Raw genomic sequence first — 23,781 nt, forward strand, 5'->3', positions numbered from 1 at the left:
GGCTACGACCCGATGTGATATGTCGCCCCTCGGCTGAGGGTGGCCACAACCTCGTCGACATCAAAGCCCGCCTAATGGCCTTCCGGCTGCGGTCCATTCAACGTCTCCTCTACATGGAACATCTGCCAGGCCGGCTCCCTGCACGCCTTGTACTGCAGCGAGCGGGTAGGCTCGGGGTACGGGTTTGAACTCTTTCAAATGAACCTCCAGCATGTCGACATATCGGTTCTCCCTGCTTTTTACCAAAGCCTCTTAAATGCCTGGCAGAGCCTTTCTGTGAGTCGTCAGGCGGACACATATGTAACGAAAATGCTGGCACACGAGCCTTTGTTCTATAACCCTCTCTTTCCCGACATTCCAAAGAGTCGAGATTTTTGCCAACACTTTATAGCAGCTGGTATTGTGAAGGTGCGGCATCTCCGACATGACTCAGGGTATGGTTGGAAATCCGTAAGTGAAATCGCCGACCTGACAGGGATTTGGTCCCATAGGATGATTGCAAAAATTTTGAGGAAAATGATTCAGTTGGGACGGCAACTTGGCCTAACTTGGACTCGAGGTACAGAAGAAGATCTAAATGAGCCGACAGTGCCTAAATTAATTGTTGAACCCATTCAAAACGATTTGCCCCCTGTTAGCGATGGGTCAAAGCTTTTCCAGACAATGGACAGCAAGGGCATCTACAAGATGTGCCTCAAGCTGTTAAATGGGAACCCTTCGTTAAATGGAGTTACCCGATGGAAAGGATTGTTACCCGGAGGACCCCCCTCCGAACCTATCTGGGAAGCCATGTATAGTGAGCCCACATCCAAAAGAACAGGTGATCTCCAGTGGCGTTTGGCCCACTGGATTGTTCCCTCTAACACGTTTATTAGACATTTTTCTCCTGTATCTGTTTGTTGTCCCTTCTGTACAGTCAATGAGGACTTGTTTCACGCATTCATAGACTGTATCCGATTATTTCCTTTGTTTCATTGGTTGAATTACATTGCACATGAAATGCATGTTACTTTTTCTTTGAGAAGTTTCGTCTTTGGTTTTGCCCCTAAACAGAATCCTGCATCTAAACTGTTTAGTTTCCTAATAGCAACTGCGAAACTTGCTGTTTATTTAACAAGAAAAGACAAACTATCTGGCAAACCGATAGAGCACTGCAATATCATGTTGTGTTTGAATGCATTAATCTCAGCAAGATTGAAACTGGAATTTACCCTGTCCAACGAGTCCGGAAATTTTCATAACTTTGTTGATACTTGGTGTGTTGGTGGGTTTTGTGAGGTTAAAGAAAATGAATTTAGAATACTGTTGTGAGACACTGATTGTTTTTTATTTGATGATCATTGGGTGCTTCTTCTTTTTCTTTTTTCCTTTTTGTTGGCATTATTGATTTTATTGCAAAACGTGTATATTGTTACTTTTATATCTTTGTAATAAAAGGACTAAAAAGTCAAAAGTCTCTCTCTCTCTCTCTTTCTCTTTCTCTTTCTCTCTCTCTCTCTCTCTCTCTCTCTCTCTCTCTCTCTCTGTCTGTCTGTCTGTCTGTCTGTCTGTCTGTCTGTCTGTCTGTCTGTCTCTCTGTCTGTCTGTCTGTCTGTCTCTCTCTCTCTCTCTCTCTCTCTCTCTCTCTCTCTCTCTCTGTAAAAGTGACTATCATTTGAATATATTCCGCTAAGTTATGAATCTATCTATAATTCCAGTAATCTCTGTCTGTACGTCTGTACGTTTGTTTGTCTGTGACCGCTGTTTCTCGACAACCACGGGTCCGATATACTTTTAACTTGCCAGGTATATTGCTGGGGGCCCGAGGATGTGCCTTTTCAAGGTTTCATATTAATCGGACAATTACTTACCGAGCTATGTCCAAAAAACGATTCAACCAATCAGAGAGCAGCGAACGATCGCGTGTGCCGAACGTGGAGGACACACTCTGCCTCGGATGGCACATTTGACAGCGTATTCATTTATTTCACGTTTGCAAACTATGTTGGCGTTAAACTATGTTTTAAAACTAATAAAACCGAATTTGCGATTCATTCGCTTTCCTGCGCGTTTGTGCACGCGATGGCGATTTCTTTACCAAACTCCGGAAGCCGTTCGCTTTGGACCAAACCATTGCATGTAAATAGAGGGGGGGGATTGTCACCGTACTCGCAAGCCGTTCGCTTTGGACCAAACCATTTCATGTAAATAGAGGGGGGGGGATATAATTTTAGATATAGATATAGTACGGGCAATGCCCTAGTAAAAGAAATTATGATTTAGAGACTGAATCATTTTTAAACACTTGTCAACAGATACATGATGGTGAGAACATACAAAAGGAAGACAGAGAGGGGCAATTATGGCCAAAGCAACTTGTCTGCAGCCTTGACAGCAGTGAGCGAGGGACTTCCACTCATTCGTGCTAGCAAGGACTTTGGTGTTCCGGCACGTAGGCCTACCCTACGAAGGCACAGAGACCAGCAAGTAGCAGCACCTGGTGTGCTGAATTTTGGAAGATATAAGAACGCCCTTCCTCCTGAGATCGACGCGCAGCTGAAAGCACATGTAACGGAGATGCAGAGGCGACTGTACGGTCTGAGGATGCGGGACATGCAGCGTCTAGCGTTTGATGTTGCTGAGAAGACTCAAATTAGCCACCCTTTCAACAGAGAGTCCCGGATGGCAGGAAAGGACTGGGTCCAGAACTTTCTCTCCCGGCACGACCTCACCCTCAGGCAGCCTCAAGCAACCAGCATAGCGCGTGTTGTGGGCTTCAATAAACCCAGGGTCCAGGGTTTCTTTGACCTCTTCAAGGAGTGTTTGACAGCTGAAGACTACACCCCTTCAAGAGTGTGGAACATGGATGAGACAGGGCTGACAACTGTTCAAAAGCCCGGGAAAGTCATGGCCACAAAAGGTGCTCGACAGGCTTCGAGTGAGGAGGAAGACTGGCGTTGTCTTATATGCTGTGAGGAGTACAGCCGTGCCAGACCCAGGGAGGTGTGGGTGCAGTGCCAGTTGTGCCTTCATTGGGCACATGAACAATGTACGCCAGGACTGGCCCAGTTCCTGTGCCCAAACTGCGAGTCGGATGTCTCGGACTGACATGTGCCCATGACTGTTTGAATTTGACCAAGTCACAATTCATGACATTTTGTATTTACAGTGAAATTTCCTCTATGTAGGAGACTATGTTTTTCTAGTCAGACGTTAGTATTATCTTCTTTTTATGTAATTCGGAAGTAAGGGGCAAAACGCTCACTTCTCAGGGGCAACACGCCCACAGTAAGCGTTTTGCCCCAACCTGGTGGGCGTTTTACCTCCGGCATGGGGCAAAGAGGCCAAAAATAAGAAAAAATATTTTCACTTCTTGTTCTTTTTCGTTTTTTTCTATCTTGGTGTGCTTGTGCTATTATGTAGCGCTAATGTGTCCTTATTGTTTGCATTTACTTTTAGTTCTCTATAGCTGCAACAGGAGCAGATATCAGCAATCTTGCTTAATGGGGGCGTCTTGCCCCACGCTACCCTACTCACGTAGAATGCGGCTTGTAGTTTCAGAAGCGTGTTGTATGTATGGAAGTGCCACCGTGTGTGGAGGTGTGGTTGGATTGTTGTTGCTGTGGTTGGATTTCCGGCGACAAGATTTGATAAATGCATTTGTGTCGTGGTTTTCTCGCAGTAGTTGAGTGTTGTGCAGCATTTCCATCCGGCGTTGTTCATGGTCACTGCAGTGTGTTTTTGCGCGATCTACTAAGCTGCGAACACTTTCTTTTGTGGCAAGTGGGATGGACACTACGGTAATCCAATACTTTGTCCGTGCTAGTAGGTTTACGGTACACCTGAGTGTGAAGCCTGCCATTTCCGGCCATGGAAAGGGCAGAGACTCAGCTTGTTCTACTTCACATGTGAATTGTATTGCTGGCGATGTTGAATTTATCTTTGTGTGGAAACGGTCAACATCCGCCTTCTTCATGATCACGAATGTGTCTGTCAACGTACTGCAGCCACAACCTCGGAGAAGGATCACCATGTAGTGTTAGATCTTCAAAGCGTTGCATCACCAATTCGGCGATGATCCCTGAGATGGGCGAGCCCATCGGGGTTCCTTCATGTTGATATATGGTGTTGTCGAATACAAAGTACGTTGATTTGAGTCAGAGTTGAACGAGTGTCATGAGATGACCAGAGCTGAGGCGGCTGTTGCTCGCTAGTTATTGGTCGTTGTTGATGTATTGTTTTAAGATCTGCGTTGCTAATTCGTTGGGTATGGATGTAAATAATGAAACCACGTCAAATTAAATCATTATTTCATCACTCTCGATGCGGACATTTCTGATTTGGTTGATAAAATCTTGTGTTCTTTACATTGTGTGCTGAATGGGTTGTTAAGTGTTTGAGTTGGTGGAAAAGCCACTTCACCATATTGTAGGTGGGTGCTCCTCGGAGGGCCATATTGTAGGTGGGTGCTCCTCGGAGGGCCATATTGTAGGTGGGTGCTCCTCGGAGGGCCATATTGTAGGTGGGTGCTCCTCGGAGGGTCAGATTGTAGGTGGGTGCTCCTCGGAGGGCCATATTGTAGGTGGGTGCTCCTCGGAGGGCCATATTGTAGGTGGGTGCTCCTCGGAGGGCCATATTTTAGGTGGGTGCTCCTCGGAGGGCCATATTGTAGGTGGGTGCTCCTCGGAGGATCAGATTGTAGGTGGGTGCTCCTCGGAGGGCCATATTGTAGGTGGGTGCTCCTCGGAGGGCCATATTGTAGGTGGGTGCTCCTCGGAGGGCCATATTGTAGGTGGGTGCTCCTCGGAGGGCCATATTTTAGGTGGGTGCTCCTCGGAGGGCCATATTGTAGGTGGGTGCTCCTCGGAGGGTCAGATTGTAGGTGGGTGCTCCTCGGAGGGCCATATTGTAGGTGGGTGCTCCTCGGAGGGCCATATTGTAGGTGGGTGCTCCTCGGAGGGCCATGATCGGTCGTAGTGGGACATCGATCTTGTGGATCTTTGGTAACCCGTAGAAGCGTGGAATGGCAGAGTCGTTTGGTCTCATCGTGTCCCATTCTTGTTTTGTGAGCAGGTTTACATCCCGTAGTTTCTGTAAGGTGGTGGTTACCTGCTTGTCAATGGTCTTTGTAGGGTCACAAGGCTTTGTGTGGTAGATGTTGTTGTCACCCAATAGAGCTTTGGCTTTGTAGTTGTCGTCCACGCAGTTCATCACAACCGTGGCACGGCCTTTGTCGGCGGGGACTATGATGATGGATTTATCCTGGCGGAGACTTTGTTGCACTTTCGACTCGTCGGCTGTTATGTACAACTTGCGTTTCGGGTTGACGAGTGTTGTGGTGAGCTGTGCACGTAGTCTTTCTTTGTCTCCTTGTTCGATGGTAGATTGCAGATTAAAGGTTCGAGAGCAGCGATGAAGTCAACAACAGCAGTATCGCTTGTATTAAAGTTGAGACCACGTTCGAGTCGATGGACTTCTGTTGTTGTTAAATGTTTGTCAGAAAGGTTGTGTAGCCAGAGTTTTTCTGTTGTTGTTGATCTTGTGTGTAATAGATTTAGCTTCGCCAAGAGTCGCTTTCTTATCTGATCATGACTTAGCTGACACGTCTTTTGAATGGCTGTCTCGATTTGCATGATTAGTTAATTACCTTAGTGGGGCAACTTAGCATAACAATTGTGCATTTTGTGAGGAAAGCACCAAATTTGGCACACTAGTAGACTATCATATTATGAAAAGATCTGGATATTGGGCCATCTCAGATTCAGAGATTTGATTTTTGCAAGATTTCGATTCGATTGGGATCGAAGAGAACACCTTCTTCGTCTTCTGTACAGTGAAGTTGCCAGCCCTGAATTCTCCGGCTACATCTGGGTGCTTCATTGGGAGTGCAACCATGTCCCTCAGGTGAACAGGGACCCACCTGGCATAGTGTGTGTGGTCTAAGGCATGGAACCATGGGACCAGTTCCGTCAGGGCATCGAGGTACATCGTGAATGAAGCCTGCCGCAGAGAACGCACGTAGACCAGTACCAACATCTCTAGTTCCAGCACAGTTGCCCAGTACTGAAAGTTGGGAATGTCTTCTCCTCTCTGGTGACACCAGTCTTCGAACTCAGGCAGGTCTTCTGCATCATCAGCATATGTCATACAGTGGCGTTCATACGCACGGTGTTGCAGGATGTGCGGTGCCGCTGCAGTGATTTGATGAGCTCTTCTTGTGCGGGTGACGTGGGCAGCTCGCAGGAAGGAGTCGGCCGTCCCTGGCGTTGCAATCTCAGCTTGCAAATCTGCAAAATCTGCAAATCTTGCAAAAATCAAATCTCTGAATCTGAGATGGCCCAATATCCAGATCTTTTCATAATATGATAGTCTACTAGTGTGCCAAATTTGGTGCTTTCCTCACAAAATGCACAATTGTCATGCTATATTTAGCTTAGCTGCCGGACTACCTAGGATCGTCAGCAATTAAGCTTGGAGTAAATGGTCTCCGTGTGGTAATGAGACAGTCTGGGCGTCTTTAATCAGAGGTCGTACCATTTGTCTGCCGAAGCGTGCAGCGACGTCCTTGGTGAAGTCCGTGTTGACTGGTGGTTTGTAGCGTAAGATCGCAGGGCGCAGATCACGTCGGCGGCACTCATGTAGAAAGATAAGTTGTTGGATGGTGGTTGCACCACGAAGAGCGAATCATTCCCAACGACGCACTCGATGAAGCGCTTGGCGCCCGTATTGTATACTTACATGTCGAAAGATTCGCAGCTCAGGATTCATATTGTAAATGATAGGCACATGATCTTTGAGAGTGAACCGCGAGATTGTCGAGGCCTGGTTCTCTGATGAAAACTCCATCAACAGACACATCGTCTTACACCCCACATACATAGCACGACGAAATCAATTACAACGTCAAAAACGGTAGAGTCATTTTAATGCAGCAAAGCTCTGTGATTGGCAAGGACTTGGACTAATCCATCAGGTGAATCATCCCCAACGGTACTCAACGGTTAACACCACACTCAATGCCTCTGAGGAAGAGAACTAGTTTGCTCTCGAAACGTGAGATGATTAATAAAGAATTTAAATTATTTTTACTGCTCAGTGTTTGTGGTGAGGTGGAAAGAACTGGGAAGTGGCCGTGTGCTGTGTGCAGGAAGGGTGTCGGAGTGAACTCCATTCAATGTACAATGTGCGCTGAGTGGGCTCATCAAAAATGTAGTGGTCTGAGAGGGTCATTAACCAGTGTGGCAGCTACATTCAAATGTAAGGTGTGCACAGAGGGAGCTGCAGATGGAGGAAATGTTGAGTTGGATCTTGGAGACGGCGTGAAGCTGGAAGGTGTGAAAACATTTTGCTACCTCGGAGACATGCTGAATGGAGTAGGTGGATCAGACTCGGCAACGGTTGCTCGAGTGAGATGTGCATGGAAGAAGTTTCGGGAACTGAGTGGCGTGCTGATAAGGAGGGGAGTGTCGTTGACGCTGAAGGGAAAGGTGTATGCTGCATGTGTGAGAAGTGTTATGATTTATGGGAGCGAGACATGGGTAATGAACGTAGAGCAGCAACGAAGGCTGGAAAGGGTGGAAATGCGAATGGTTCGATGGATGTGCGGAGTATGGTTGAGAGAGAGGAAGACAAATGATGAATTTCAAAAGATGATGGGAATATTGCCTGTGATTGATGCTGTGAAGAGAAACAGGTTGAGATGGCTTGGTCACGTGTTGAGGAAGGATGAAAGTGACTGGTTGAGAAGAGTGATGGAAATGAATGTAGAAGGAAGTAGAGGACGGGGAAGACCAAGAAAGAGTTGGCTAAAGATGGTCGAAGAAGAAATGTGGGCAAGGGGGTTAACGAGGGGAGATGCGGAAAATAGGGCAAAATGGAGAAGATTGTCATGGGGACCGCAAGGCTAACCCCCGCTCTAGCAGGGAAAATGGCCTTAAAATGAATGTTGTTGTTGTTGTTGCTCAGTGTGATATCCTTAACAATATGAATCACCAGCAATAGTCACTCAAACCCCCCCCCCCCCCTTTGTCTCCAACCTCAGTCACTCAAACCCCCCCCCCCCCCCTCCCACAGACCCTACAAACCCTACTATTTTTAATGCTGTGAACAAACTTTGATACATCATTGGCGATGAAGGTTATGATTAAGTTTCATCAAAATCGTGTGTGTAGTTTCGGAAAAGAGAGGAAATGCCTATTTTAGGGGTCAAAACTCCCTCTGTAGACCCCCTCAGTGAGCGTCCATTTTGATGCGGTCAATACACCTTTGTTAGGCATCAGACATCCCGGCTAACATTTTTGCGTTGCCACAACGTTGTTTAAAGGTTAACATGTTTGAAGGTAAAAGTAAAACGTCCTTACAACATTTATAGAACCTTGTTTTTTTTCGTTACCTAATTACGATGTTCCAGCAACGTTGTGATGACGTTATGTGTTTGCCGGGATGAAGCTTGTGGCCAAGTTTCATCAAAATCGTGTGTTTGGTTCAAGCGATAATAACTGAAATATTTATGGACTCACTCACTGACTTACCTACAAACACTGCTCCATTGCATAAGCTCACCAGACTAAAGTCTAGGTGAGCTAAAAATTAGATCTACTCTACAAATTTGAGCAAATAAGCTTACCTGAGACCAGGTCTGCTCTTATTTATTTGCCCAAATTTGCGGAGTAGATATCGTTTTTTACTTTTTGGTTGGAAGCACCTTCTTTTAAAGAATCTATTAAATATATATTATATATATATATATACGCACACATTAACTCCATTATATTAAAAAGATAAGGTTTGTTGTTGAACACTTTGTCTCCAACCTCATTTTATTCATTGAGATCCACTATTGAGCAATTCATGCCGAACATTTCGGGATCCTTGATGCTTTTGGCCAAACATTTAGCGACACCTACAGGATAACGCCATTGCAACATGTGCAGTCGGTCAAATTACCCAAATTCTGAGTTTGTTGAAATCTGGAAATACTCCAATTATTTTCGATGCGAGTTAATTGGCGTAATCAACCAGTCCGAGGACGCAGTCAAGGACCATCATGATATTGTATTGCAAGGCTCAGTTATCAAAGAAAATACAAGGTTACACAGGAAGGGACACTTTGGCCCATCATGCCTGTGCCATATCTCCTAACCAAGTATTCCCGCAGGTCGTACTACCTAATCATAAGGTAATCCCAAGCAGGGAGTTTTGACGGGCTTTGAAAAGATATAGTCCGGTACTTCAAAGGTGAAGGGGATAAAAGAGCGAGGGTCAAACTCAGACTCAGGAGGTCAACGTCAAGCACGTGATCCCAAGTGGACAATGGTGCCATCCCATTCCCTATTTACCCGACGTACTAACAAGGAGAAGGAAAATGATGCATATCGGATGTCTGAAATGTTTTCTTAGCAAAGTACTTTTAAAGGTGCTTTCGTAAAATAATTAAGCAGCTTACTTTCGAAATTTAAACGTTTTGTCTGTCTTTAATGGGACATTTTTGTTGAAGTTTTCAAACTCCTAAATACCCATTTCCAACGAATCAATGGAGGTGCAAAGTGCCTCTCCCTTATATATGGGATGGTTTCTCTGTATGGAGCTTTAACATAGGGAATGAAAATTCGTTTCTCGGCTTCTACTGGATGAAATTGGCTTTGGAAGTAAATGCTTTGTACGTTGAGGTAATATGTTCCAAATTTCAACAACGTCCGTTGACGCATTTTTGAGTTTTATAAAGAAAACCCTCAAATTCACGATGGTGTCTGTCATTCCGTCCATCCGTCCATCGATCCGCCCAAAATGTGTCGGCGCTCATGTATCAAAGGCTATACATTGAAACTAGCTGAAACTTGGAATATACATCGACCAATTGGTCTAATTAATGGATTTCAAAAAAAATTCAAAATCTGCGCTCATTGAAGTGGGTCGAGGGGCAGGGCGATGGCAATGTTCTCTCTGACGTCAGAGTTTTAGTGGGAGGGAGGTTTCACTCCCCAAGACAGGGATTTTCTCTCTTCTCTGAAAATACTCACAATTTTAATGAAACTTGATCACAATCTTCATCGCGCGTAAAGTACCAAAGTTTGTTTAGGGCATTTAAAATATCAGGGTCTGAGGGGGTCTGTGGGGGGTTTGAGTGACTGTTGCTCCTGATCCAGGTGAGCTTCAGGACCCGTGGTCCTATTTTTGCTTTTTTTTTTTTTTTTTTTTTTTTTTTTTTTGTATACAAGATCGAGGCTCGTGAAAGAGCGAACATTAATCACACAGAAAGACAAACAGACACATAAAACAAATAACATCGGGAGCGGTAGACAAGATGCGGAGAGAGGGGGAAGGACACAAACACAACATTTGAGAGCAGGGACCGAGAGACATGGAGACATCGAGAGATCTGTGGGAGGGAGAGGGCTTTGGGGGGGAGGCATGTGAAGGGGGGGAGGCATGTGAAGGGGGGGGGGGGTGGGAGAGGTATAAACATATGGACACTGCCAGGATTTCCAGGAAATAAGTTGGAATTTCAAACAAGGTGGATCTGGGGTGAATTAGTGGGGGTAGAAAAGATCAAGGTTATGGATGGGGGAAGATAAGAGATGGTGGTGAACAGCTGTTTTAAAGACCTGGAGGGAGGAGAGGGATTGAAGGGAGTGTGGGAGTTTGTTCCACAGGCGGGAGAAAAGAGGAATGAAAGAGTGAAGGTGAGCAGAGAGCCGAGATTTCGGCAGTTTAACCATCAGAGGGTTGCTGGCAGATCTTGTGCGACCTGTAGGAATATTTGGGGGACAGAGCACAGAGAGAGCTGGGGGAGCAAGGCCGGAGAGGAGTCGGTAGAAGACAGAAAGACCACCTACCTGCCTGCGGTGAGTGAGTGAAAGGCCCTCAGAGATAGCTTCATCGCGGGAGATTCCAATGATTTTGAAAGCTTTGGATTCAACAGCGTGAAGCCGAGCCAGGTGTGAGGCAGGAGCACCAGCCCATAGGGGAGAACAGTATTCCATTGAGCTGCGGATGAAAGCCTTGTAAGTGGTGAGGAGCTCAGGTGTGCCGAGGAAGGACTTCGCACGACGGAGGATGCCCAGTCGGCGACTGGCTTTGGAGGCCAGCTTGGAAATGTGGTTTTCCCAAGAAAGATCATGGCAGATAGTGAGACCCAAAAGCTTGAGTGACAGAACTTCTTGGAGAGGATTGTTGAGAAAGTAGATGGGAGGGTTGTCCAGTCGATCTTTTCGGAGAGACATAGTAAGAGAGTGAGATTTGGCAGGATTGAAAGACATGTTCCACTTGTTTGACCAGTCTGTGATTTTGTCCAGGTCTTCAGAGAGTGAGGAGGCTGCAGACTGCCGATCTGAGGGAAGAGGAATGGAGCGGCAGAGAGTGGAGTCATCAGCAAAGAGATAGAGGATTTTCCAGAGAGTCAGAGAGATCATTGATAAAGACCAGAAAAAGCACAGGGCCCAGCACACTTCCTTGGGGAACTCCAGCCTGAACAGGAAGGGGAGATGAGAGAAATCCATTCAGGGCCACACGTTGACTACGACCAGAGAGGAAGTCCGCAAGCCATGCATGGAGATTTCCATGGATACCATAGGAGGAGAGTTTGGTGAGCAGAGCTGGGTGCCAGACCGTATCAAAGGCCCTTGATATGTCAAGGGAGACAGCTCTGATTTCCTGTTTGGCATTGAGGACCTCCATCCATTGTTGAGACAGCAGAAGCAGCATGTCCAGAGTAGAGTGACCTGGTCTGAAACCAAATTGATGATCAGAGATCAAGCCATTGGAGAAGAGGAAAGATTTCATATCCGAAGCAATGATGGATTCCATGACTTTGCTGATAATTGGGAGCAGGCTGATTGGTCTGTAGTTGCAAGGATCTGTTTTTGCACCTTTTTTGTGTAAAGCGGTAATGTTAGCTGATTTCCAGGATGCTGGCAGATGACCTTGAGCAAAAGATAGGGTGAAAAGTACAGAGAGAGGGTGAGATAGAGCGGCAGAGCAGGATTTTAAGACCCGTGGGCTGATGCCGTCTGGTCCAGTTGCAGAATCAGAGTCGAGGTTTGACAAAAACTCCTCCACCTTGTCAGGAGAGAAGGACACAGAGTCCAGGAGCAGTTGGGTTCGACTGGGAAAGGTGGGAACAGAGAGAGATGGGTTTGGGACTAAGGATTTCGAGGCGAACACAGAGTTGAGGCATTCGGCTTTGTCACGTGCGATGTCAACTGTGTGGCCATTTGAGGTAAGGGAGGGGATGGAGGGGGAACAAACACCAGAAACGGATTTGACCAGACGCCACCAGGATTTGGAGGAAGGAGACAGGTTTGAGAGTTCATTCTTGAGTGAGGAGAGATAGTGCTTCCTGGCACTCCTGAGGGTAGACACACACTTGTTCCGAGCTTGGTGGAAGGAACTGAGATTTCCTTCAGTTGGATTAGCCTTCCAAGAGGCAAAGGCAAGTTGTTTCAGGGCAACTGCCTCACCACAAGATTCAGTGTACCATGGACGGGAGGAAGGGTAAGACAATTGAAGGCGAGATGGGATAAATCTGTGCATGAGAGAGATCAGTTTGCTTTGGAAGAATTCCCAGGAAGAATTGATGTCAGAGGCAGTGGAGATGGGAGACCAATCCAGACGATTGATGGCTGCTTGAAGACCGTCCCAGTCGGCCTGAGTGAAATGCCAGACTCGTCGACGCTGAGGAGGCTCTCTGAGAATGGCCAGAGAGATGTCCACTTTGACAAGCACATGATCAGAAGAACCGATTGGAGCAGAAGAAGAGCAGCAGACATTAGCAGGGAAGTTTGTCATAACCAAGTCTAGAAGAGAAGATACTCCATTGGCTGAGATCCGGGTCGGGAAATTGACAGATTGTGTCAATCCCAGTGAGTCACAGAAGTCCTTTGCTGAGGTGCCATGACTAGTGAGAGAGGAACCCACACCCAACCAGGTGGCATGATGACAGTTGAAGTCACCACATATGAGGAAGAGAGAGTTGGGATGAGTGGATAGAAGTTGGTCCATGTTGTCAGACATTGAAATGTAGATGGAGTCATCACTGTTTGGGGGACGGTACAGAACACATATGAACAAAAGGTGGGAGCGGAGAGGAAGCCGTAACCAGAGGTACTCCTGCGGGTGAGGAGGAAAGAGAGCAGTGCAAGGAGAGTGAGGAAGAGAGTTTTTGACAAAGATAGCCACCCCACCACCAGGCCGAGGCTCAGGTCTATCATACCGGAGGAGGGAGTAACCAGGAAGAGATATTAAGGAATCAGAGACATCTTGAAGGAGGAAAGTCTCTGTTAAGCAGATCAAGTCTGGATTGTCAGAAGCAACCTGTATGGAGAGATCAGTCAGGTTTGAGCGAAGGCCCCGGATGTTTGAGGTCCATACCGTTAATGAAGAGAGAGGGGGAGCATCGGGTACAGGACAGGGGAGGGGAGGAGTAGGGTAAGATGAAGGATGAGAGGGGGAGGTAGGGAGAGCAGTTGATAGTGTTTCAGATGTTGCAGAAGAGTTCCAAGAAAGGGAAGGATGAGGAGGATGAAAGGTTTGCTGGTGAAGGGATGCGGCACAGTGAGGGGTTGTTTGAGGGGGGGCAGAGGAAAGTAGAAGGTTTGGGGGGGTGGAGGTATGAGATAGAAGGGAGACGAAGTGGGGAGGAGGCAGCTTGGAGGAGGAGGGGGGAGGAGAGAGAATTGGAGAGGAATGGTATGGGGGGAGAATTGAATGGGAGGGATTGGGGGGGAGTTTTGAAGGGGAGGAGTGAGGGGGGAGTTTAGGAGGGGAGGGGCAAGGGGGGAGTTTTGGAGGGAAGGGGAAAGGGGGGAGATCAGGAGTGGAGGGGCAAGGGGGGGGATTAGGAGGGGAGGGGCAAAGGGGAAGTTTAGGAGGGGAAGGGCAAGGTGGGAGTTCAGGAGTGGAGGGGCAAGGGGGGAGTTTAAGAGTGGAGGGGCAAGGGGGAAGTTTCGGAGTGTAGGTGCAAGGGGGGGGATTTGGATGGGAGGGGCAAGAGGGGAGTTTAGAAAGTGGATGATTAATGAAAGACGAACATTGATAACAAATTGGGTTTGTTGTGATTTTCAAGTTAGCAATCCGGTTCAGGATGATGGAGGAGGGATGGAATGAATGTGAATTTAGACCATGTAGTGAGGGAGACGTATAAGATATTGAATTTCTTTTTTTTGAAGTGGAATGAGTTGGAGAGGAAATTGAGAAAAGCCTTTTAAATAGGAAGAAAAACAGCGTGTTGTAATATACCACTGAATAAAAAACAGAAGGGGAAAGGTTAAACATATTTAAAAATATTTAAACAGAACTATGAACAATCTTATATGCACAAAAATACCAACGGGGGGAGAGCCGAGAGGGACCACCACGAGTCACGTGAACAGGGCAAACGGTGGATGGCAAGGAGATAATGGGGGTGGGGCGAACAGCACACCTGGACAGAAAATACAGGATGAGACAACAGTACACGTGGAGAAAATAAAATAAATGTTTTTGGTTTTTTTTTTTTTTTTGGGGGGGGGGGGGGGGGTGGGGATTTAGAACGTTAGACAGTATTATGTTCGGGGTAGAAGGGAAAAAACCAAGAGCCAAGCAAAACACACTTAAGTTAACAAAACACCGACGGGGGTACAACTACAGTACAAGGCCACACACGAGGAGCAGAACACGATTAATTAAATACGAGTTACAGGAAATTCAAACCAAAACTAACTATAATCAAACAATATCACATGGACGATAAAATAACGAATTGAAATTTGACAATCTATCTGGGGAAATGGGGGAGAAACACGTGGTCGAAGAACAAACGAACGAATAAGAAAGAATAAACGAATGAGCACAGAGAAGGTAATGTCTTTTTTTTTTCTTTTTTTTTTTGAGTTGAGATTTACATAAGGAAGTAGGCTTTGGGGTGGAAAGACTGCGAAAACAGAGAACGAAAGTTATTGGATCACAAACGACAGGCGCTGAGAGAAAAACAAAGCCTCAAGGTTGTACAGTGTACACTGTACAGGGCCTCGAGACGACACGAATTAACGCGATTTTCAATACAGGTATGAAAGATTTGCACCGAAAATCTTTGACGGGACAATATACGTACATACACCATAAAAGAAATACAGTTATAACGAAAATACAAATTGGAACAATGACTTAACTTCGATTTCGATGGAGAGCGTGGAGACCTGCGAAAAAACGAACCGTCGCCAGCAAGACCGGAAACGGAAGTCCATATGTGCTTGACTCATAGGGGCGATCCTCAAAAAGTTGGACATAGAAACATTTCGACTCTGCTGGTAATTCTTGGAAAAAATACCAGGGGCATATAAAAGGTCCTTTTTAGGTATGTACCATGTAGCAAACAAAGGAAAAGCAGGGAAGTTCTTGGGAATAATGAAATTTGGGGGGGGGGGGGGGGGGGAAACGTCCACAAGAAATAGGAGCACATCCTCCTGCATAATTTTTTAGCTCACCTGGAGCGAAATACAGGGGAGCTTATGCGATGGAGCGTTGTCTGTCCGTCAATCCATCCATCTGTAAACACTTGAAACTTCTTCCCCGAAACCGCTGATGGGATTGCGACAAAACGTGGCACATATGATATTTGTTGTGTTGTGACTGAGGTTTGTGCACGGCATTGAAAAAATCGGGGTCAAAGAGGGTTTACCAGGGTCAAAGTTTTTTTTTTTTTTTTTTTTTTTTTTTTTTTGTATACAAGATCGAGGCTCGTGAAAGAGCTAACATTAATCACACAAAAAGTCAAACCGACACATAAAACACAAAAAATAAGGGGAGCGGTAGACAAGATGGGGAGAGAGGGGGAAGGACACACAACGTTTGAGAGCAGGGACATCGGGAGAAATGTGGGAGGGGGAGGGCTTGGGGGGAGGTGGGAGAGGTATAAAACATATGAACACTGCAAGGACTTCCAGGAAAGAAGTTGGAATTTCCAAAAAAAAAAAAGAAGTGTATCTGGGGTGAATTACCGGGGGTAGAAAAGATCAAGGTTTTGGATGGGGGAAGATATGAGATGGTGGTGAACAGCTGTTTTAAAGACCTGGAGGGAGGAATGGGATTGAAGAGAGTTAGGGAGTTTGTTCCAGAGGTGGGAGAAAAGGGGAATGAAAGAGTGAAGGTGAGCAGAGAGCCTAGATTTTGGCAGTTTAACCATAAGAGGGTTGCAGGCAGATCTTGTGCGACCTGTAGGAATATTTGGGGGACAGAGCACAGAGAGAGCTGGGGGAGCAAAGCCGGAGAGGAGTCGGTAGAAGACAGAAAAACCACCTACCTGCCTGCGGTGAGTAAGTGAAAGGCCCTCGGAGTTAGCTTCATCACAGGAGATTCCAATGATTCTGAAAGCCTTGGTTTCAACAGCGTGAAGCCGAGCTAGGTGTGAGGCAGGAGCACCGGCCCAGAGGGGGGAACAGTATTCCATTGAGCTGCGGATGAAAGCCTTGTATGAGATGAGGTTATACCTTGTATGTGGTGAGGTGGGTTGAGGAGGAACAGGTTTGACCCCCTAATGTAGGAATTTGCTTTTTCCTCTGAAACTACACACACAATTTCGATGACACCTGACCACAACCTTCATCACCCGTAATGTACCAAAGTTTGTTCACGGCATTAAAAAAAAATCAAAGTCTGAGGGGGTGTACGGAGGTCAAAGTGGGTCCAGGTTTGACCCCCCCAAAATAGGTACTTGCTTTCTCTTCAGAAACTACACACACAATTTCGATGAAACTGGACCACAACCTTCACCACCCGTGATGTGCCAAGGTTTGTTCATGACATTAAAAAATAAGCTGCCCCTTTAGGGGTTTACGGGGGGTTGCCCCCCCCCCCCCTCCAAAAAAATTAGGTACTTGCTTTCTTCTCAGAAACTACACACGCAATTTGGATGAAACTTCACCACAACCTTAATCACCCATGATGTACCAATGTTTGTTCAAGGCATTATAAAAATTGGTGTCTTAGGAGGTATATGGGGTTGGGGGAGGGGGTGTTGCCCCCCAAAATAGGTATTTTTTTCTTCGTTTAAAGTCTTATGATTATGTTAGTATGATTCTACATGCTGCCCTGTCTTCTAGCAACCATTGAAATTGGTTTAAAATACCTTTAATCAGTGCAGTATACTGTTTATTAAACCAGGTGAGCGCCAGGGGTATTGCCCCTATGTTTAATGATAATTATGTCGTCATAGGTCATGTTGTAAGGGCGCCATCTTGGAAAAACTGAAAAACTTTGAAGCACTATATCTCCGAAACCGCTCCATGGAAATAAAATGAAACATGGCTCATTGTCAAGTCCTCCCCATAGGGAAAAATATATAATCATGATGTCATCAGTGCCTTCATTATGACGTCATAACTAGACAAGTTGAATGCTTGATCCGATCAGTTTGAGATTTCGTTCGCGTGATCTACACAAAAATTGTATGTGAGAATTAAATTGATGACGTCATCAGTCACGTGGTTCGGCAGCCATATTGGATTGAATGTACATCTACGTCGTCAATAAACTACACAAACACAGCAACTAGTAAACACCACACAAAATACACCACACAACCATGTCCTGGCAAGGGTCTGCAATCTGATTGCTCTTTCTTGTTACCTTTTGCAAGGGAAGCCTGCCTGACATGTCACTCGAGGACTACATTGTGTTCTGACATCATCCGTCGACAAGCTGCATTAAAATGGAGGGTAACAGTAAATCCGAAACCATATCGCGGAGCATTTTTAACTTAGTGACTGCGCGACATTATTGTCGCCCAGTCAAAACAATTGGTCGTTGCCAGAAGAACCAAATAATTTGAAAATCTGAGGATTCGCATTTGTTCTGTCTCTTGGCTTATAGGATGAGAAAGAAGAAGAAGAAAGGAGAACAGGCCCCCACTTTCACCCGGGACCCCAACCCCATCCCTATGCAACATACTCAGCAAATTACTTTTCCATCTGTCTCGCCGTGTGTGTCGTGCCAGGACGCTTCGGACAGGAATCTTCTTGCGATGGCTTCTGTTTATCCCTGTGATAAAACGCACCACCGCATGGTGCTCATGAAAGGAATAAATCAAGCAAACAGCACCGTAATTGCTATCATGTTTGTTGAGAACATGGTGGTGTTGAAATTAATGTCTCGGTTACAGTGACATGCAAACCTTGTTGTTTCTGCAGAACGTCCTGTAAATGCCTCTTAAAATTGTGAATTGTATCAAAACCTCATGGTTAAGACTAAGATAGATGTTGTAAGTTAGAGGAGGGGTACGTATAGGCAGGCCTAGGTGGTTTAGTGCTAGAGGCCAGGCAGAATGGCCTAGGTCCAAGAGGTAGGCCTATACGCACACTCACCTCTAAGCTGCCCAGTCTGGGTCTGGGTTTGATCCCGACCGAGCTATAGACTGTCATCCTGGTGTTTCACAAGCAGGGTGATTCATCAAGGTGTGTCCCCTCGGATTGACGCTAACCTGGGCTCGGATGGTTGGTGGACGTTAAAGATCGCACCTTATCCTCTCACAAATTATTGCCGGAACCATGAACAAATTACCAATTTCGGCCTGGACTGTGGCTGCCAATAGGTCTCGTTGATCCTAAAGGATCCTTGACACCACGTTCACTGGTGTAAGAGTGTGGTTGCTGTTTGGTTCAGCAGCGTTTGCACCATCATCAACCATATAAAACACAATGTCAGTTTCTGTGTTTGTCTAGATGTCTGTCCCCCTTCATAAGGGTAGGTTTTAAAGGCCAATCTTTTAACATGAATGTGCGTTCACTACGGTCTATTTTGAGGACAAAACAAACTCGAAATTTTTTTCCCATAAAAGAGTAATCATGTCTCTTCTATTGGAATTGTAGACGGTGGCTTGCAAACCGAGCCTCAAGGGCGGTGTACAGAAGCGTTTTCTTTTTTAACTAACAACAAGTGAATCCTCTTGGATTGCGCTGAGGTTCGGGCATGGAATTTCTAGGAGGAAGTATAATTTGTATGCAATGAAAGTACATGTAATATGGGATCGAGTAAGATCGAGTAAGCTTCACCAGTGCGCGTGCGCGAATTTACGTCACGTCGGCAGCGAGAAGGCGTTCCCCAACACGAACCAATCAGGAACTGCCACGCCCACTTATATGATCTCAGAATTCCTGTGACAGGAATTAGCGTTACACTGGCTGGAAGTCAATCGCTAAAGGCGCTTCCTCAGCGCCAATAAATACAAGGTGCAGGGAGGTGAAATTCACTGCATGTGATGTGCAACATGCACAGAGTAAACGAGTGTTCATTTACATCCGTATGATGTCTGTCTAATAAATAAAGAACATATAAGCACAACTGAAACTAGGCCCTGGCTTCAGACATTGGCATGCTCACGCAGCTGCACCGTTGAATAAACTGTCCCAACCCATCATTTTTTATGGACTTTTATACTAGTAAACAAATAAAACATGTCTGCAGGTGTTTCACATGTTTCTGTGAAAGGCCTTTTTGAATAGAAGGGCATCCAATATACTAAAACGACTATTACTGCTACTACTACCGTCGTTCTTTCAAGGCCAAAATTATTCTGACCTTCTGGTGGGGTCACAGCCGGGGAACGATTTTGGCCAAGTCTTTCATGAACCTCCTGGCTAGGCATAACGTTCGACCTAAAGGGACTTGTGCAGGAATTTGTCGTGCGTTCAGGTTGCCTGCGATAACTCACCGACTCTTTGCGACGACACCCTGTGATGTTTTTTTTAACGTCAACGAAGAAACAGTGTTAGTAGACGTCCATCTGAAGGTCAGCACAAACAGATCAACAGCTTGGCAAGGATTCAAACACAGGCTGGACAGGTAACAGGTGAGTGTGCATACCTCTAGGCTATCCTGCCACTCCTATAAGATGGCATTTTAAAAAAGATGTCAATTTTTTTCAATGAATAAAAAAATATAACAAGTCAGGAGACAACGATGGTTCAGTTCACGAGCGAGCGGTATTCAATGACGAAAAACGGACTACTTTGAAATGGCCGTCCTTTGTGACCTTTAAAAGTCAAAACCGACATTGAAAATATATAAATAGGAATGTATTATCTGTTATGAGACTAATTAGCTACTCAATACCGAAAATTCGGTTCGATTCTGACAACTTTGAAAATTTGACCTTTGTGACCTTGAAATGTCAAAACGAAGGTTACTGACCTTGAAATGAGATAGAAAATAATGTATAATCAGTTATGAGGTTAGTTAGCTACACAATACCGAAAATTGGGTTCGATTCCAACAACTTTGAAAATTTGACCTTTGTGACCTTCAAAGGTCGAAGATTCTGAAATTTGTTGGAAAACTTGTATTTCATGATGTATGTGATAATATAAGATCATGTATGACATTTCACCCTATCAGGAAGCGAACAATGTAATAAAACCATCAAAAATCGACTTTTCTAAATTTCGTGACCTTGTGACCTTGACCTTGGGGCGAAAATGAAAAATCGAGCTCCGTGGGGCTAGACACATGAAATTGGCCTAACCAAATACCGAAACCCCTGTCAGATTACACCAAACCCCTCGGAGAAGATGTAGCTTGAACTCGATTACCCCATAAAAAGCCATCTTTTTCGGGCGTGGCTCCGCCCACAATGGGTGCAATACGCCCACTCTAGGCAGGACACAACTACATCATGATATCAACCTCCCAGCCAAGTTACATCAAGATCGGATGATATCATCGGGTAGTTATGCTGCGGACAGACAGACACACAGACAGACGCACACACATGACGAATATAGTGGTCACTTGATGACTCGTGAACCAAAAATATCCCATAATGTTTTTTTTAAAAATCTCATGTTTAAAGTCTTGGACTGGGTTTGAATCACGTACCTTCTAAAGAAAGAGCAGGGTGGCAATATCTGGACAAAGTATTTTGTCCAGCAGATTTGATTTAAACGTGTTATTGATCTTTACTCGTATGTTCGTGATAAAATGTTTGTACATATACAATTAGTATTAACTCGCGGTTTATTTCTCTTTGGCCAATTATCGTTCATTTCATGTAGAGTAAATTAATACACCTCCGGTTAATGGTTAATTTAAAATATAAAAAAAACCCAAATAAATCCATTGAATTAAGCTCCAAAGAAAACAGGGAAATTAAATGATGAACTTTGAGAATATTATCGAAAAAAAGCACGTAACGTGATAATGATGAAACGTCTGGGAAATGCAAGTCCAAAAGTGTGACAAATTTCTCATTACTGCGTTGCCCTCGTAAGATCGTTATCGCCATGGCAACCCTTCAGGACATTTTTGAGAAATTCACTTTTGTGAACTTCTTGAAACATTTACTAACGTGTCGAGATGTGTTATCCGTTTCGACTGTAATTTGCATTCACAGGGCCAGCCTTGAAAGATTTGGGGTTGCTCGGAGAGCGAGATCAATTAGCGGGTATCAGTGATGAATATTCATTACACTTCTTGAGATTACACTATTTTTCGCTCAAGTTCGACTGCCTATTCGTGCCTAAAGAATGCGCACGTCGATTTGAAACGTTACCTCCGCACAAGTTAATTGGGAGTGGTCCAGGAATTTTGACAATCTTTATTCGTGAATCCGAGTAGTAGTAGTACATACAGTCACGTGAAAAAGTAAGTAAGTTTTGACATTTTCTAAGTTTTGACATTTTCATGTAAAGTTTGCCATGTAAAGTTTTGACATTTTCAACATATTTCAACACACAGCTATTTGATCTTCATTTCAACAATATTGATAGATAAAGGTGATATAATATAACAAATATCATGAAACATTTACATTTTGTAGTCCATTGTATAAATTAAATAAATGTAAATGCAAATTTCGCATGTGGAAAAAGTAAGTACACCCCTACATTTATCACTACTTCAAATACCTAAAATTAGAATCAGGTGCACCAGCTCAGGTGCAAATGATTAGAACATCGTTGGAGAGGATCTTGGAGGAACCTGTCTTATTTAAACCTCAGACATTTAGTTTGGTTTGCTCTTTGTTGTTGAAGTGTGCGGCGTCACCATGCCGAGATCAAAAGAGCTTTCTGAGGCCTTCAGAAAGAAGGTTATAGATGACTACGAGTCTGGGAAGGGATTTAAAAAGATCTCCAAACAATTTGAAATCAATCATTTGACTGTCCGGAAGATCGTCTACAAGTGGAGAAGATTCCAAACAACTGCCATCTTGTTCAGGCCAGGCCGCCCCAGCAAGTTCACCCCGAGAGCAGACTGCAAGATGCTGAAAGAAGTCTCTAAGAACCTCAGAATGTCATCACGGGACCCACAGGTAGCTCTTGCCACTGTTGATGCCAAAGTGCACGAGTCTACCATTAGAATGAGGCTGCACAAATTTGATCTACATGGGAGGTGTGCCAGGAGGAAACCTTTGCTGTCCAGAAAGAACATCAGGGCAAGACTAAAGTTTGCCAATGAACACCTAGGCAAAGACCAGCACTTCTGGAACAATGTGCTCTGGACAGATGAGTCAAAGGTAGAGCTATTTGGCCACAGTACCAGAATACATGTTTGGCAAAAACCAAAGACAGCATTTGACCACAAGAACCTGATACCAACTGTAAAGCATGGTGGTGGAAATATTATGGTTTGGGGCAGCTTTGCTGCATCAGGGCCTGTGCAGCTCACCATCATATAATCCACTATGAATTCTTCATTGTACCAGAGGGTGCTTGAGGATAATGTGAGGCCATCTGTCGGCAAGTTGAAGCTCAACCGTAGGTGGACCTTGCAACATGACAATCACCCGAAACATACCAGTAAATCCACCAAGGAATGGCTGAAAAGAAAGAAATGGAGGGTGCTGGAATGGCCAAGTCAAAGCCCGGATCTAAATCCCATCGATATGTTGTGGGGGGATTTGAAACGAGCTGTGCATGCAAGAAACCCCTCAAACATCGCACAGCTAAAATAATTCTGCATGGAGGAGTAGGCAAAAATTTCTCCCAGTTGATGTCAGAGACTGGTAGACAGTTATAAGAAACACCTACTTCAGGTTGTTTCTGCCAAAGGGGGCAATACCACCTATTAGAGCCAAGGGTGTACTTACTTTGTCCACATGCGAAATTTGCATTTATGTTTATTTAAATTATACAATGGACTACAAAATGTAAATGTTTCATGATATGTTATATTATATCACCTTTATCTATCAATATTGTTGAAATGAAGATCAAATAGCTGTATGTTGAAATATGTTGAAAAAGTCAAAAGGTTACATGGTTTTGTAAACGTTGATGTTGATGCGGCACAAACGTTGATGCGTTGCCCTGCATGTTGAACACCACGATGACAATTTATAGCTGGACCATGATTCGAACCTCCGCTAGACAGTTCGGAAATGAGTGTGCATACATACGTCCAGGCTAATCCACAAGCCCTCAACATCAACATACGCGACTTTGATAGGATTATATATTCCATCACGAATAACAAACGAAACGACGAAGCAGACAAATTAAGGTACATCATTGAAATTCCTTGACATTTGTGATTTTGAATGCGATTTTGTTTCGAGAAATCTTCAAGGGCATGACGCTATACATACAGTGCCTTCAGAAAGTATTCACACCCATTGACATTTTTCACAATTTGTTGTGTTACAGCCTGAATTTTAAATGGGTTAAATTGAGATTTTTTTGTCACTGACCTACACATAATACTCCACAATGTCAAAGTGGAATTGTTTTATATATATATATATATATATATATATATATATATATACACACATGTTGACCTGAATTATAAATAAATAATACAAGACAAAGCGGTGAAGATTGGGTAAGTGTAAATTGA

This window comes from Myxine glutinosa, chromosome 2 (assembly GCF_964187855.1).
Source record: "Myxine glutinosa chromosome 2, kmMyxGlut1.1, whole genome shotgun sequence".
Taxonomy (NCBI): domain Eukaryota; kingdom Metazoa; phylum Chordata; class Myxini; order Myxiniformes; family Myxinidae; genus Myxine; species Myxine glutinosa.